Source organism: Mercenaria mercenaria, chromosome 14 (assembly GCF_021730395.1).
Source record: "Mercenaria mercenaria strain notata chromosome 14, MADL_Memer_1, whole genome shotgun sequence".
Lineage (NCBI taxonomy): Eukaryota > Metazoa > Mollusca > Bivalvia > Venerida > Veneridae > Mercenaria > Mercenaria mercenaria.
In genome coordinates this window covers 43,400,529-43,416,719 of record NC_069374.1, presented here as the reverse complement: position 1 = coordinate 43,416,719, position 16,191 = coordinate 43,400,529, and the positions used below count along the sequence as shown (strand labels likewise).

Here is a 16,191-nt window from a genome sequence, read left to right as displayed (position 1 = left end):
CTATCTAATTAGCGTTGCATCAATCAGTAGGGGAAACTTCCTGTTCGGGAAATTATTTACGGGTTTTTCCCTACTTCCCGAACAGGAAACTTGTTACTTATTATAATAACAAGCTTCCCGTTCGGGAAGTAAAACCGCTATATTTTGTATAGGTTCATTAAAAATGCCTGGTGCATAAGACTATACACGAGATCTCCAAATTGAATATGCCATATTAAACTTAAAAAGACATATCTAGATTTCTACCTTCAGATTTTTTTTTACTGTCTTAGTATTTTTTATACGCCCGAAGGGACGTATTATGTTATGACGCTGGTGTCCGTCTGTCCGTCCGTCTGTCCGTTAGCAATTTCGTGTCCGCTCTGTAACTCTTGAACCCCTTGAAGGATTTCAAGGAAACTTTACACAAATGTTCACCACACCGAGACGATGTGCAGAGCGCATGTTTTGGATGTCTTGCTTCAAGGTCAAGGTCACACTTAGGAGTCAAAGGTCATATCAGTTTGTTTCGTGTCTGCTCTGTAACTCTTGAACCCCTTGAAGGATTTCAAAGAAACTTGACACAAATGTTCACCACACCAAGACGACCTGCAGAGCCCATGTTCCGGATGACTTGCTTCAAGGTCAAGGTCACACTTAGGGGTCAAAAGCCATATCAGTTTGTTTCGTGTCCGCTCTGTAACTTGAACTGCTGGAAGGATTTCAAAGGAACTTAGTAGAAATGTTCACCACATTGTAACGATGTGCAGAGCGCATGTTCCGGATGACTCGCTTCAAGGTCAAGGTCACACTTAAGGGTCAAAGATCATATATGACTTTGCTTTGAGTATATTGCTCTGCATTGCAGTGCTCTTGTTTTTATTTGGCAGATCTCTTTTTTGTACTTACAATAATTTTTTAGCTCACCTGTCACAAAGTGACAAGGTGAGCTTTTGTGATCACGCGGTGTCCGTCGTCCGTCCGTGCGTACGTGCGTCCGTGCGTCCGTAAACTTTGCTTGTGACCACTCTAGAGGTCACATTTTTCATGGGATCTTTATGAAAGTTGGTCAGAATGTTCATCTTGATGATAGCTAGGTCAAGTTCGAAACTGGGTCACGTACCATCAAAAACTAGGTCAGTAGGTCTAAAAATAGAAAAACCTTGTGACCTCTCTAGAGGCCATATATTTCATAAGATCTTCATGAAAATTGGTCAGAATGTTCATCTTGATGATATCTAGGTCAAGTTCGAAACTGGGTCACGTGGGTTCAAAAACTAGGTCAGTAGGTCTAAAAATAGAAAAACCTTGTGACCTCTCTAGAGGCCATATTTTTCATGAGATCTTTATGAATATTGGTCAGAATGTTTACCTTGATGATATCTATTTCAAGTTCGAAACTCGGTCACGTAGGGTCAAAAACTAGGTCATTAGGTCTAAAAATAGAAAAACCTTGTGACCTCTCTAGAGGCCATATTTCTCAATGGATCTTCATGAAAATTGGCCAGAATGTTCACCTTGATGATATCTAGGTCAAGTTCGAAACTGGGTCACGTGGGGTTAAAAACTAGGTCAGTAGATCTAAAAATAGAAAAACTTGTGACCTCTCTAGAGGCCATATTTTTTCATGAGATCTTCATGAATATTGGTCAGAATGTTCACCTTGATGATATCTAGGTCAGTTCGAAACTGGGTCATGTGGGGTCAAAAACTAGGTCAGTAGATCTAAAAATAGAAAAACCTTGTGACCTCTCTAGAGGCCATATTTCTCAATGGATCTTCATGAAAATTGGTCAGAATGTTCACCTTGATGATATCTAGGTCAAGTTCGAAACTGGGCCACGTGCGGTCAAAAACTAGGTCAGTAGGTCTAAAAATAGGAAAACCTTGTGATCTCTCTAGAGGCGATATTTTTCAATGGATCTTCATGAAAATTGGTCAGAGTGTTTACCTTGAAGATATCTAGGTCAAGTTCGAAACTGGGTCACATGGGGTTAAAAACTAGGTCAGTAGATCTAAAAATAGAAAAACCTTGTGACCTCTCTAGAGGCCATATTTTTCATGAGATCTTCATGAATATTGGTCAGAATGTTCACCTTGATGATATCTAAGTGAAGTTCGAAACTGGGTCACGTGGGGTCAAAAACTAGGTCAGTAGGTCTAAAAATAGAAAAAACCTTGTGACCTCTCTAGAGGCCATATTTCTCAACGGATCTTCATGAAAATTGGTGAGAATGTTCAGCTTGATGATATCTAGGTCATATTCGTAACTGGGTCATGTGCGGTCAAAAACTAGGTCAGTAGGTCGAAAAATAGAAAAACCTTGTGACCTCTCTAGAGGCCATATTTTTCACGAGATATTCATGAAAATTGGAGAGAATGTTCACCTTGATGATATCTAGGTCAAGTTTAAAAGTGGGTCACGTGCCTTCAAAAACTAGGTCATTAGGTCAAATAATAGAAAAACCTTGTGACCTCTCTAGAGGCCATATTTTTCAATGGATCTTCATGAAAATTGGTCAGAATTTTTTATCTAGATGATATCTAGGTCACATGTGCTCAAAAACTAGGTCACTATGTCAAATAATAGAAATAACGACTTCATACTCAGTTCAACACTGGGTCATGTGGGGATAGGTGAGCGATTCAGGACCATCATGGTCCTCTTGTTTTTAATTACTTCCCTTTTATGTTACTATAAATAGCTTATTTTGAAACTTTTTTATTATTGGCCGTAGGGAAAAACCGAGACCACTTTTCTGTGGTACAACATGGATGGTACCTCCAATTTTAATGTGTATTTTTACATACCTGTACCTGATAAGGATTTTTTTGTAGACTTTGAATATTTTTTTGTGGACTTAGATTTGTTTTTTGAAGTTTTCCTTTTGTTGTTCCAGTCCTTTGGGGCTACAACAGTCAAGTTCTTAAAATTTTGCTCCCATCCTATGATGTAAGCCTTCGGGCGTATATTGCCCCGCTTGGCGGCGCTCTTGTTTAATTTCTCATTGAATCTGCCCTTTTATCTGAATGAACTGCAAAAACACAGAGTTTCACGATTTGGAAACCTAACTTCCTGATCAGGAAATGCTTATTTGTGAAAAAGTGTGGTTCATCTTTATATCATACTAAATGGTATATCAAGCTAGACGAAGCCATGAGAACCTGAAGAAACATTTCAAAGGAAGATCTGAAAAAAAACTTGATAAACTATATAAATATGAAAATCACAAAACTTTTGTCATTTTGCAAAGGTTGTGTCTCCTACATTGAAAACTTTTGTACAGAATGCAATGAAAGTAGAATAAGCAACACAGACCGATGCTATTGAAAAACATACATGTGTACTTGTACAATTTTTACCTTAATTGATACCAAATCTTTCTTTCAGTTATAAATTCACAGTATCTAGTTTGATACAAAGTGGTATTTAGAAATACAAAAAGCAGAAGGATGTTTGATGCTAGATGTTATCAATCAATATAAAATGTTGATTTTGTTCATGAGGGATACCTAATACTTTTCCAGATTGTTTGTATTCTTCACATGAATATTTTACAAAAAAGTCAATTGTCAAAGTGATAACAAATGTATTTTTCAAAATGAAAATTTTTGAAGAAACTTTGGAAATTCAAACAAGTAGCTTTAAGGCAACTGACAGGGAAACACTAACAGATACTGTCACATACCAGAACCTAAAGTCAGTTCTTTAGGTTACTTATTATACATGTTACAAAACAAAACGATAAAATATAAAATGGGTTTACTTATAATGACATAGAAAGACAGCAGTGACAAGTCCCTATATGCTCATGGTTTGGTTTCAAAGTATATATTGTTTGGAATATATCATTTTCATATTTTTGTTTACTTTTCAGTCAAATTTCTTGTTAGGTTTACAAAGTCTGAAAGAGCATCTGTTGCCTTTGCACTTTGGTGTGCGGAAAAGGAAGACGTATTAAACGATTGTAATGCTGTATCAGCTATTAATAGAGAGATAGAGTTCTTGATTAACTTAGATTTTGATAAATATAAAAGTGAAAGAAACAAAGTAATTACATCTTTTCTTGAAGGTATCAATTCTGACACAGTGAAAACCCAAATTCTTTAAGAGCATGTGCTGCAATTGAACAGATTTACAATCTCGGGTATATGCATCTTATGGCTCCAGTTTCCTTTATGATAAATGTTTTACAATATCAAGCAGCACAAGGTAAATTATCTGTCAATAGGTTCCAATTTTTAGCAGGACTTTTCGAAGAAAAAAGTAGAGCTGGCGATGGCGTCACCGTTATTAGTTTTTTAGCTCACCTGTCACAAAGTGACAAGGTGAGCTTTTGTGATCGCGCGGTGTCCGTCGTCCGTGCGTGCGTGCGTCCGTAAACTTTTGCTTGTGACCACTCTAGAGGTCACATTTTTCATGGGATCTTTATGAAAGTTGGTCAAAATGTTCACCTTGATGATATCTAGGTCAAGTTCGAAACTGGGTCACGTGCCATCAAAAACTAGGTCAGTAGATCTAAAAATAGAAAAACCTTGTGACCTCTCTAGAGGCCATATATTTCACAAGATCTTCATGAAAATTGGTCAGAATGTTCACCTTGATGATATCTAGGTCAAGTTTGAAACTGGGTCATGTCTTCAAAAAGTAGGTCAGTAGGTCAAATAATAGAAAAACCTTGTCACCTCTCTAAAGGCCATATTTTTCATGGGATCTGTATGAAAGTTGGTCTGAATGTTCATCTTGATGATATCTAGGTCAAGTTCGAAACTGGGTCACGTGCGGTTAAAAACTAGGTCAGTAGGTCTAAAAATAGAAAAACCTTGTGACTTCTCTAGAGGCCATATATTTCATGAGATCTTCATGAAAATTGGTCAAAATGTTCACCTTGATGATATCTAGATCAAGATCGAAAGTGGGTCACGTGCCATCAAAAACTAGGTCAGTAGGTCAATTAATAGGAAAACCTTGTGACCTCTCTAGAGGCCATATTTTTCATGGGATCTGTATGAATGTTGGTCTGAATGTTCATCTTGATGATATCTAGGTCAGGTTTGAAACTGGGTCACGTGCCTTCAAAAACTAGGTCAGTAGGTCAAATAATAGAAAAACCTTGTGACCTCTCTCAAGGCCATATTTTTGATGGGATCTGTATGAAAATTGGTCTGAATGTTCATCTTGATGATATCTATTTCAAGTTCGAAACAGGGTCATGTGCGGTCAAAAAGTAGGTCAGTAGGTCAAATAATAGAAAAACCTTGTGAGCTCTCTAGAGGCCATATTTTTCATGGGATCTGTATGAAAGTTGGTCTAAATGTTCATCTTGATGATATCTAGGTCAAGTTCGAAAGTGGGTCACGTGCCTTCAAAAACTATGTCAGTAGGTCAAATAATAGAAAAACCTTGTGACCTCTCTAAAGGCCATATTTTTCATGGGATCTGTATGAAAATTGGTCTGAGTGTTCATCTTGATGATATCTAGGTCAAATTTGAAACAGGGTCATGTGTGGTCAAAAACTAGGTCAGTAGGTCTAAAAATAGAAAAACCATGTGACCCCTCTGGGGGCCATACTTGTGAATTTTCCCCAAAAAAAATTGGTCAGAATGTTCCCCTTGATGATTCTAGGTAAATTTGAAAACGGGTCACGTGCCTTAAAAAACTGGGCCGTAGGTAAATAAAAAAAAACCTTGGACCTTCTAGGGCGTATTTTCAGGGGTCTGTAAAAAATTTGGGTTAAATTTCATCTTGATGATACTGGTCAGTTCAAAACTGGGAAACTGCGGTAAAAAAATAGGCGTGGTAAAAAAAATTTTAAAAAAATCTTTTCCCTCTCAGAGGCCATTTTTTTTTTTTTTCAGAAATTGATCGAATGTTCACCTTGATGATTCTGGGTCAGTTTCGAAACGGGGTCACGTGCGGTAAAAAAACAAACCAGTGGAAAAAATAAAAAAACCTTGTGCTCTCTAGAGCCATATTTTTGAGATCTTCATGAAATTAGTGAGAATGTTCACCTTGATGATATCTAGGTAAAGTTTAAAACAGGGTCACGTACCTTCGAAAACTAGGTCAATAGGTCAAATAGAAAAACCTTGTGACCTCTCTAGAGGCCATATTTTTCAATGGATTAACATGAAAATTGATCTGAATGTTCACCTTGATGATATCTAGGTCAGTTTCGAAACTGGGTCACGTGCGGTCAAAAACTAAACCAGTAGGTATAAAAATAGAAAAACCTTGTGACCTCTCTAGAGTCCATATTTTTCATGAGATCTTCATGAAAATTAGTGAGAATGTTCACCTTGATGATATCTAGGCAAAGTTTAAAACAGGGTCACGTACCTTCGAAAACTAGGTCAATAGGTCAAATAGAAAAACCTTGTGACCTCTCTAGAGACCATATTTTTCAATGGATTTTCATGAAAATTGGTCAGAATTTTTATCTTGATAATATCTAGGTCAAGTTCAAAACTGGGTCACATGAGCTCAAAAACTAGGTCACTATGTCAAATAATAGAAAAAACGACGTCATATTCAAAACTGGGTCATGTGGAAAGAGGTGAGCGATTCAGGACCATCATGGTCCTCTTGTGATAAAGTTACTATCAAAGCTATTGACTTCGATCTTAAAGTAGTTATTTACTATCAAAGTCTGCACCAATTCACTCTGATTTAAAATTTGACAGAGTTATGCCCCTTTTTTACTTTGATTTTTTGTTAAGATTTTAATAAAGTCAGATATCTCTGTTACTGTCAAAGCTTTTGATTTGAAAACGAGAGTTGTCACTAATGGTGACAAATGTCCCCGCAGCGCCTTGCCTATTACCTGGTGACCCCACAGTCAGTAGGGGACGTGTACTCAATAAGTACTATCAGCATGTGAAGTTTTTGAAGGTCCTGGGTGCAGTGATTCGGGAGTAAAGTGCCTTCATGCAAAAAATTAACGTTGTGACGAACGAACTAACTAACTCACTAACGAACGAACTAATGGACGGACAGTTGAAAACTAATATGCCTCCCTTCGGGGGCATAATTAAAATAGTTATTTACTACCAAAGTCTACACCAGGAGAAACAATCCCCATAACACTGATCCGAATATTGACATAGTTATGCCCCTTTTTATCCCCCCGCCAAAGGCGAAGGGGATATTAGAAATGCTCTCCATCCGTGCCGTGCCTCCGCAACGATCTTTGTCCAGAGCATAACCCCAAAAGTACTGGAGGGATTTTCTTCAAACTTCATACACTGATAGAACACATTGGGAGGAAGTGCAGTGTGCAAGAACAATAACTCTACCTTGCCTATTTTTTGAGTTATTCCCCTTTATCTTATTTTCTTAAAAAAATTTGTCCGGAGCATAACTCCAAAAGTACTGGAGGGATTTTCTTCAAACTTCATACACTGATAGAACACATTGGGAGGAAGTGCAGTGTGCAAGAACAATAACTCTACCTTGCCAATTTTTTTAGTTATTCCCCTTTATCATATTTTCTTAAAAAAAATTGTCCGGAGCATAACTCCAAAAGTACTGGAGGGATTTTCTTCAAACTTATACACTGATAGAACACATTGGGAGGAAGTGCATTGTTTAAGAACAATAACTCTGCCTTGCCTTTTTTTTGAGTTATTCCCCTTTATCATATTTTCTTAAAAAAATTTGTCCGGAGCATATCTTTTTCATGCATGGAGGGATTTTGATATATCTTGGCACAAATGTTCACCACCACGAGGCGGAGTGTCAAGCGCAAGAACCAGGTCCCTAGGTCTAAGGTCAAGGTCACACTTAGAGGTCAAGGATACAAAAATGAAAACCTTGTCCGGAGCATTTCTTCTTCATGCATAGAGGGATTTTGATATAACTTGGCACAAATGTTTCACCACCACGAGACAGAGTGTCGTGCGCAAGATCCAGGTCCCTAGGTCTAAGGTCAAGGTCACACTTAGAGGCCAAAGATCAGATACAAGAATGACTTTGTCCGAAGCATTTCTTCTTCATGCATGGAGGGATTTTGATGTAACTTGGCACAATTATACACCATCATGAGACGAAGTGTCATGCGCAGTTCCCTTCTTTAGAATTACTTCCCTTTGTTGTTACTTTAAATAGCTTTTATTGTAACTTTTTCATTACTAGTCGTAGGGAAAAATCGAGACCACTTTTCTGTAGTACAACATGCATGCTACATCCAATTTTGAGGTGTATTTTGACCAATCTCTAACCTGGTAAAGATTTTTGTGTGGACTTAAATTTTTTTTTTTTTTTTTTTTTTTTTTTTTTTTTTAAGATTAACTTCCCTTAGTTGTTACTATAAATAACTTATATTGTAACATTTTTATAATTGGCCATAGGGAAAAAACAAGACTACTTTTCTGTGGTACAACATAGATTTACTTTCCAATTTTAGGTTATTTTAAGATTCTCTACCTGGTAAGGAGGTTTCTTGTGGACTTAGAAAAACAAAAGACTTACAATGATTACTAAACAACCACAAAATTAAAATTCCATTTGCAAATACAGCTGCTAGAGTAAAGAAATTTGCTGTGACGGGCATATATTGTGACATTCTGGCACTCTTGTTCCCTGTTAGCTTTCCATTCCTTCTTTTTACAGTAGCCATATAGAAAAACATCATAGCTATACTGTTCATGAAAATTAATAAAATTTAGCAGTAAACCACCTCACTACTGACTTATTCTTTCTTCCACATCTTTAAAACCCTGATGCGGACCACATCTAAACGGTTCTTCAAAGCTTTCCCCAAAATTAATACTTTCAGACACAAACTTGCCAGGAACTTTAGCCTTCAATTATAATATACCCGGCGGGGGGATTGGCCATGTCTAACATGGCTCTTGTTAACGATTTTTATGCCCCCGAAGGGAGGCATATTAGTTTTCAACTGTCCGTCTGTTACTTCATCACAACGTTAACGTTTTGCATTAAGGCACTTTACCAGCGAACCACTGCACCCAGGACCTTCAAACTTCACATGTTGATAGTACTGAGTACATGACCCCTATTGACTTTGGGGTCACCAGGTCAAAGGTCAAGGTGCTGGGGGGGCATTTTTCACCATTAGTGACAGCTCTTGTTTTATTAAAATTTGTACTGGCTAAGCTCTTATTCAGAGTCAAGCACTGATAAAAGTTGAATGTGCTGTCTTATGAACAGCTCTTGTTATCCATCTGGTTGCTATCCTACGTTAATGAAGTGGCTGACATCTCAGGGAACTTAGCAACTGAAAATTCGCCGGTCTGACTGTAGAGTAGCCTTTGACAATGACCAAATAGTTGGAAAAACATGGTAAATTAAAGCATGCATCAGTTGTAACATCATTTTGTGCAGTAGATTATTTTGCATTCAGAATGTAACTTTGACAAGGATATACACCCCAATACCTGGTTCCGATAAAGTGAAAACTTATAAAAACTAGAAAATGTAAGGAATAAAACAGGCTAGTAATATGATTCAGTTTATGACACACATTATGAATATTAATTAATTTTGTACAATTGTTTAAACAAGGTATTGAAGATTACTTTTTTTAAGAGCAGTGATCCACATTAATTTATTGAATGCAGTTTCTCTGATAGTACTGACAATGATAGAAACGCAACAAAAGAAAAGTCAAGAAATAACGTGTGTATTATATAGCAACACATACAAGAGGTCTAAAAAAGTGTTATGTGTGTAAAGTAAATCTAAGGGAAAAATAAGGATTCAATGAGGAGAGTGAATCAGGTTGTTCAGTTCAGCAAGGTGATGCAAAGAAAAGAACAAGAGCACCATCGAGAGTTGCCATCGCTCGTCTGCAAGTACTAGACAATATGTAAGAAAAGAGTAATAGCTCAGATTTTCTAAGTACAAAAAATTAAATGGACGTAATTCTGACAAAATGCAGGTTAGAGTTATGGTTCTTGAACTACACAGTCCTTAATGATGACAAACAAGTGTGCAAAGTTTCAAAGCTGTAGCTCTTATACCTTTTGAGAAAAGGTGACCTAAACAGAATATTTAACTAAGAAACTCAAATTTTCCATGTACAATTGAAAGGGCCATAATTTTACCAAAATACATATCAGAGTTATGGTTCTTGGCCTATATAGTCCCCTAATAATGAAAAACAATGGTGCAAAGATTCACAGCCTTAACTCTTACAGTGTTTGAGAAACATTGGACCTAAACAAACTTTTAACCAACGCAGACACCAACCCCAATCAAGTGACGACAATACCTCATAGATTTTTAAAAAAAAACAACAGACAAGCAAAAAATGAAAAGTGAGAAGGAGATTACGTTTATGTTAGAAACTATGCTAGAGTCACACAAGACTTGGAATTTATCTAAAGTAAACATTCAAACCCACTGCCTTTGAACCCAAACTCACATCAGTCTGTTAAAATCCTGGGGCACCAGACGCACCAAATTGCAGGATCACAACTCCTTGAAAACTTGAAATTATTGCTGTTTATAACAAAATAAAAGAATAAATTTTCTGAATGCTTTCAGTTTCCTGATTGTGAAGTAACTTAAAGGCTAGGTTTCCCGATCCAAAAGTTAGGTTTCCAATTCGGGAAACTCTGCTTTTCAGCAATTTTTGAAGAAAATGGTCAATTTCAATGTCAAATAAAAAAATTTAATAAGACATTAAAAAAAATATTTGAAGGGTAGAAATTTAGATGTATCATTCAAGTTTAATGTGGCATATTCATTTTGCAGATCTTATGGTTATTCTTATGCAGACGTTTTATGCACCAGCTATTTTTAATGAAATGGGTCTAAAACTTGTGATATTGCTTCCCGAACGGGAAGCATGTTACTATAAAAAGTAACAAGTTTCCCGTTCTGGAAGTATGGAAAAACCCATAAATGATTTCCCGAACGGGAAGTTTCCCCTACTGTCAATAGAATAATATGGATGAACAATCACAATACGTTTTCACTCACGATTTAATTGTATGCGCATAATTGAATTATGACAGAAATATCAAAGTATCAAGCTTTTAAAAGTATTTTTGCATTATGTATTGTTTTTAGCTCACATGAGCACAAAGTGCTCAGGATGAGGTATTGTGATCGCTCACCATCCGGCGTCCGGCCGTTGTACGTCCGTCCGTCGTCCGTCCACACTTTCCTTTAAACAACATCTCCTCCTTAACCAACAGGCCAATTTTGATGAAACTTCACAGGGATGTTCCTTGGATGGTCTTCTTTAAAAATTGTTCAAAGAATTGAATTCCATACAGAATTCTGGTTGCCATGGCAACCAAAAGGAAATTTTTGAAAATTTTCTTGTCCAAAACTGCAAGGCATAGAGCCTCTATATTTGGCATGTAACATCATCTAATGGTTCTCTTTGAAGATTGTTCAAATTATGCCCCTGAGGTGAAAAGAGGCCCCGCACCCGGGGTCCCAAATTTTACATAGACATATAGGAAAAAGACTAAAAATCTTCTTGTCTGAAACCACAAGACCTAGGCCTTTGATATTTGGTATGTAGCATTGCCTTGTGGTCCTCTACCAAGATTGTTCAAATTATTTCCCTGGGGTGAAAAGAGGCCCTGCCCCGGGGGTCCCAAGTTTTACATAGTCTTATATAGGAAAAAAAATTTAAAATCTCCTTGTCTGAAACTGCATGGCCTAGGCTTTTGATATTTGGTATGTTGCGTTGCCTAGCGGTCCTCTACCAAGATTATTCAAATTATGCCCCTGAGTTGAAAAGAGGCCCCACCCAGGGTGTCCCAAGTTTTACATAGACTTATATAGGAAAAAACTTTAAAAACCTTCTTGTCTGAAATCACAAGACCTAGGCCTTTGATATTCAAATTATGCCCCTGGGGTGAAAAGAGGCCCTGCCCTAGGGGTTCCAAGTTTTACATAGACTTATATAGGAATTTTTTTTAAAAATCTTCTTGTCTGAAAGTTCAAGGCCTAGGCCTTTGATATTTGGTATGTAGCATTGCCTAGTGGATCTCTAACAAGATTGTTCAAATTATGTCCCTGGGGTGAAAAGAAAAATCATCAAAATGAAATTAAATCATCTTATCTCGAGCCAACGACGTCTTATATCGAGGTCATGATATCTTATCTCAAGCGCATGACATCTAATCTTGTGTACATTTTTTATTCTATCTTCATAATATTTGGTCAGAATGTTTGTTATGAAGTCTTGAACGATTTTAAATTTGGGTCATTTGGGGTCAAAAACTAGGTCACTTGGTCAGATCATAGGAAAAGCTTGTATACACTCTAGAGGTCACTGTTTTTTTGCTCCAATCTTCCCAAAACTTTGTCAGAATGTTTATTTTCATTTAATAACATTTTGGACAAGTTCGAAATGATTGTTAACTCTCAACTGTGGTGTGTTACACAGGTGAGTGACCTAGGGCAATCTTGGCCCTCTTGTTAAGTATTATATAGAATATTATTACGAAACCATACCCGCGTTGTATCTAAGAATGCACTTTGACGTTACTTTTTGTTTGTCGGATAGGGGACAGAGTCAGTGACTAAAAAGAATACTTTTTTGTCTTGAATATATAAAATATTGGCAAAATTAAATGAGTTGTTTTCCTGTTAATTAAACGAGTGTGTGATTTTTTCAATAAACTAAAATTTTCAGAATGTCGTGTTTTTCTTTTTTCCATCGTTTTGAAAACAAAAGTGACAAATACTGTCCAGTGCCGTAGACCTTTATATCACACACATAATTATGTATTTCTTTGCTGTAAATTGAAAAATAAGCAATTGAGAGAAAGCAAGCGACTAAAGAACTGCTATGCAACACAAAGTCCCCTGCTGGAAGGCACCTAATTTTCTCTTCTGCAGTATAACATAATGAACTGAAATCTATCAACAATGTATAAACAATATTGTACTAAATATACAGTATGTTATAACAAAACACTTGGATTAAAATTTGTACAAAAATTATAAAAGTTTTTTCATATAGCAATTTTTGGCCGGTTATGAAAAAAGGTATCATATAGGTAATTTATAGTAAAAAAAAACAAATTCTATATACGGGAGGAGGGGGGGGGGGGGGGATACCTAGCAACTCTACCGAGCATGATGTTAATGGGGAAGGACCCAGTAATCAACCCGGGGGGATACCTATGACTTCTGCTCAATGCAGTAAGAAATCAGTAAAAAGAAAACTGGGAAATTATACACTTGAGACGAAATACAAAGCAATAATAGCCGTTGAAGAAGGGAAATCTTCAAAGACAAAAATTTCCGCTGACTTTGATATTCCTCAGAACACACTATCAACGTGGTTGAAAAAAGCAGCTGATATAAAGGAAAGCTACTTAAATGGTGAATATGGTCCACAACGTAAGCGAAGTCGTCATGCTAAGTTTCCGGAGGTAGAGGAAGCAGTATTAAAATGGTTCAAAAATGCAAGAAACGAAAATGTCCCTGTATCTGGACCATTCCTGATACATAAAGCAAATGAATTCGCCCGTGTATTAGGTATGACCGATTTTAATTGCTCTACAGGCTGGCTAGAGCGATTCAAGGAGAGGCATGGTATCACATTTAAAAAGGTCTGTGGGGGGTCAAAGTCCGTTGACCTTATTTAGAATTCAAGAATGGAACGATCGTCTGAGCTCAATCCTAAGAGAATATAGTACGGAAAATATCTTTAATGCCGACGAAACTGGGTTGTTTACCGTGCATTGAGTGAGAAGACGTTAGAATTTAAGAATGTAGATTGTCACGGGGGTAAACAGATCAAAGAGCGTCTGACTGTTATGGTGTGCGCAAACATGTCCGGTTCCGAAAAAGTAAAATTGCTCATTATTGGCAAGTCAGCAAAGCCACGGTGCAATGCGGCTATTGCATCAAGCCTGGGTCAATGTTAAACAAACAACAATTGCCAACTGCTTCCGTCGGGCCAATTTTGTTCCGAATGTACCAGAAACTGCTGACGACTGTGACTCAGACTCTGATCCTGACGACGATGTGCCGTTAGGTCTTCTGCTGTGTGGTGGTGTAACTCTTTTGAGTTATGCTGCCATAGACGACCATGTTCCTACATCTGAATCTGTCAGTGACGAATCCATCATCGAAGATATCATCAGCGCAAGAAAAATGGAGGAAAAAGAGGAAAGTGACGACGAAGATGAAAACAGCACGACTCAGATAGAGATTGTACCACCAACAATGAAAAAATCAAAAGATTCCCTAGATACATTACGATGCCTAGTAGAAACAACGGAAAACACGCCAGACAAATTCTTTCATTATCTTTCGGAGATAGGAAACTTTATTTCTAAAATTGAGGGAAAAGGACAGTTCACCCGCCAAAGTGTTTTAACAGAATTCTACCAGGATACATCACGAGACAGTCAGTGAAAAAAAAATGCGAAAAAAGAAAATGTCAGTGAAAAAATGTGAAAAAAAGAAAATAAATGTGTGCTAATGATGACATGTAAAGTTGTATATAAAGAATTGATGTGCAATCGCTCATAATTCAATGAAAAATATATCAATAAAAATGCTGATGTTGACATGTATATTTTATAAATTTAACAAGTTGTATGTATGTATGTACTACTGAATTAAGATGTTTTATTTGTCAATAAAATTAAGATCATATTTACGTTTTTTTATTATTTCTTTCCCCTTTTAAACACTCTGAAAGAAGCACGTGGTATAATGACAATATAGACGTCCTAAACAGATACAAAATGTAGTCCCAGATAGTTGATATCGTTACGTCGAAGTTCGGATACGTCAATGCAATTTTCGCGGTCCCTTGAATATTGAGGTAACGGTATTTGACTGTATAAGCTATTTATAATAACAACATAGGGACATAATTCTAAAAACAAAGGTGCATCATAGTGGTGAACATTTGTGCCAAGTTACCTCAAAATCCCTCCATGCATGAAGAAGGAATGCTCCGGACAAAGTCATTCTTGAATTTGGCATTTGACCTCTAAGTGTGACCTTGACCTTAGACATAGGGACCTGGTTCTTGCGCAAAACAAGCCATTTCATGGTAGTGAACATTTATACCAAGTTACAGCAAAATCCCTACATGCATGAAGAAGTGTTCCAGACCAAGTCATTCTTGTATCTGACCTTTGGGCTCTATGTGTGACCTTGACATCCGACCTAGGCACCAGGTTCTTGCCCATGGCACTCCGTCTCGTAGTGGCAAACATTGTGCCAAGTAATATTCAAATCCAGTTTTGCATAACAAAGTTATATACTGGACAGGAAAAATTGACCTTTTATCTCAAAGGGTGATCTTGACCTTTTAGTTAAGGCTCTGGGTTTTACGCATGACACTCTGTCTAATCATGGGGAATATTTATGCCAAGTAATATTAAAATCCCGTGATGGATGATAGGGTTCCTGACTGGACAGGAAAACAACCCTATTGACCTTTGACCTCCAATTATGACCTTAACCTTTGAGCTAGGGGTCCGAGTTTTGTGCATGACTTGTTGTCTTATTATGAGATACATTTGTGCCAAGTAATATTAAAATCCCTTCATGGATGGCAGAGTTATGGACCAGACAGGAAAAAGACCCGGGTGTTGACATTTGACCTCTAACTGTGACCTTTAAGCTAGGGGTCTGGGTTTTGCGCATGACACGTCTCATCATGGGGAACATTTGTGCCAGGTAATATTAAAATCCCGTCATGGATGACAGATTTAATGACCTGACACGAAATTGCGGACGGACGGAAAGACAGATGTAATGACGGATGGACGGAAAAGCGCATTCCTATAGACCCTGAAACTGGTTTTCAACCAGTAGGGGACTAATAAACCGATTTTTTATCGCTTTTCAACATGGCATCAAAACGGACGTGCATTGTAAATTTTGCGACGTCATAGCTAATAAGTTTCGCTAATAACCAAGAAAACAGTTACACATTCATGGCTGAGGTAACCTCTACTTTAATATGATATCAAAATCATATGCGGGTTGTAAAACAATTACAAAGTGCTATTCCACTTTAATGTCTAGTTGTCAAGCAATTTTGTTTTAGGTTGTAGACAAGACTAGTGATAAATTTGCAAACAGTTAATTCTTGTTTCAGTTCTGGTCCAACAGAGACAAATATTTCTAAACCAGCAGACAATGAAGCTCTCCATTATTGATTAGAAGGCTATTACAACATCGACATTCAGGAAATCCTGGCCTTATTAACATGTAGAGATCTTTCATCTAAGATCATGTAAGTTAA

At 37.1% G+C, this 16,191-nt stretch overlaps 1 long non-coding RNA gene across 2 annotated transcripts in view; it reads left to right on the top strand.

The window, feature by feature from the left end:
• Positions 1-16,191, top strand: part of LOC123527351 (uncharacterized) — a 36,737-nt gene that overhangs the window by 8,742 nt on the left and 11,804 nt on the right. For both annotated transcript variants that reach the window (XR_008367069.1, XR_008367068.1), the window contains exon 2: positions 16,045-16,182. This is a non-coding gene — a long non-coding RNA (uncharacterized LOC123527351). The remainder of the gene's footprint in view (positions 1-16,044; positions 16,183-16,191) is intronic.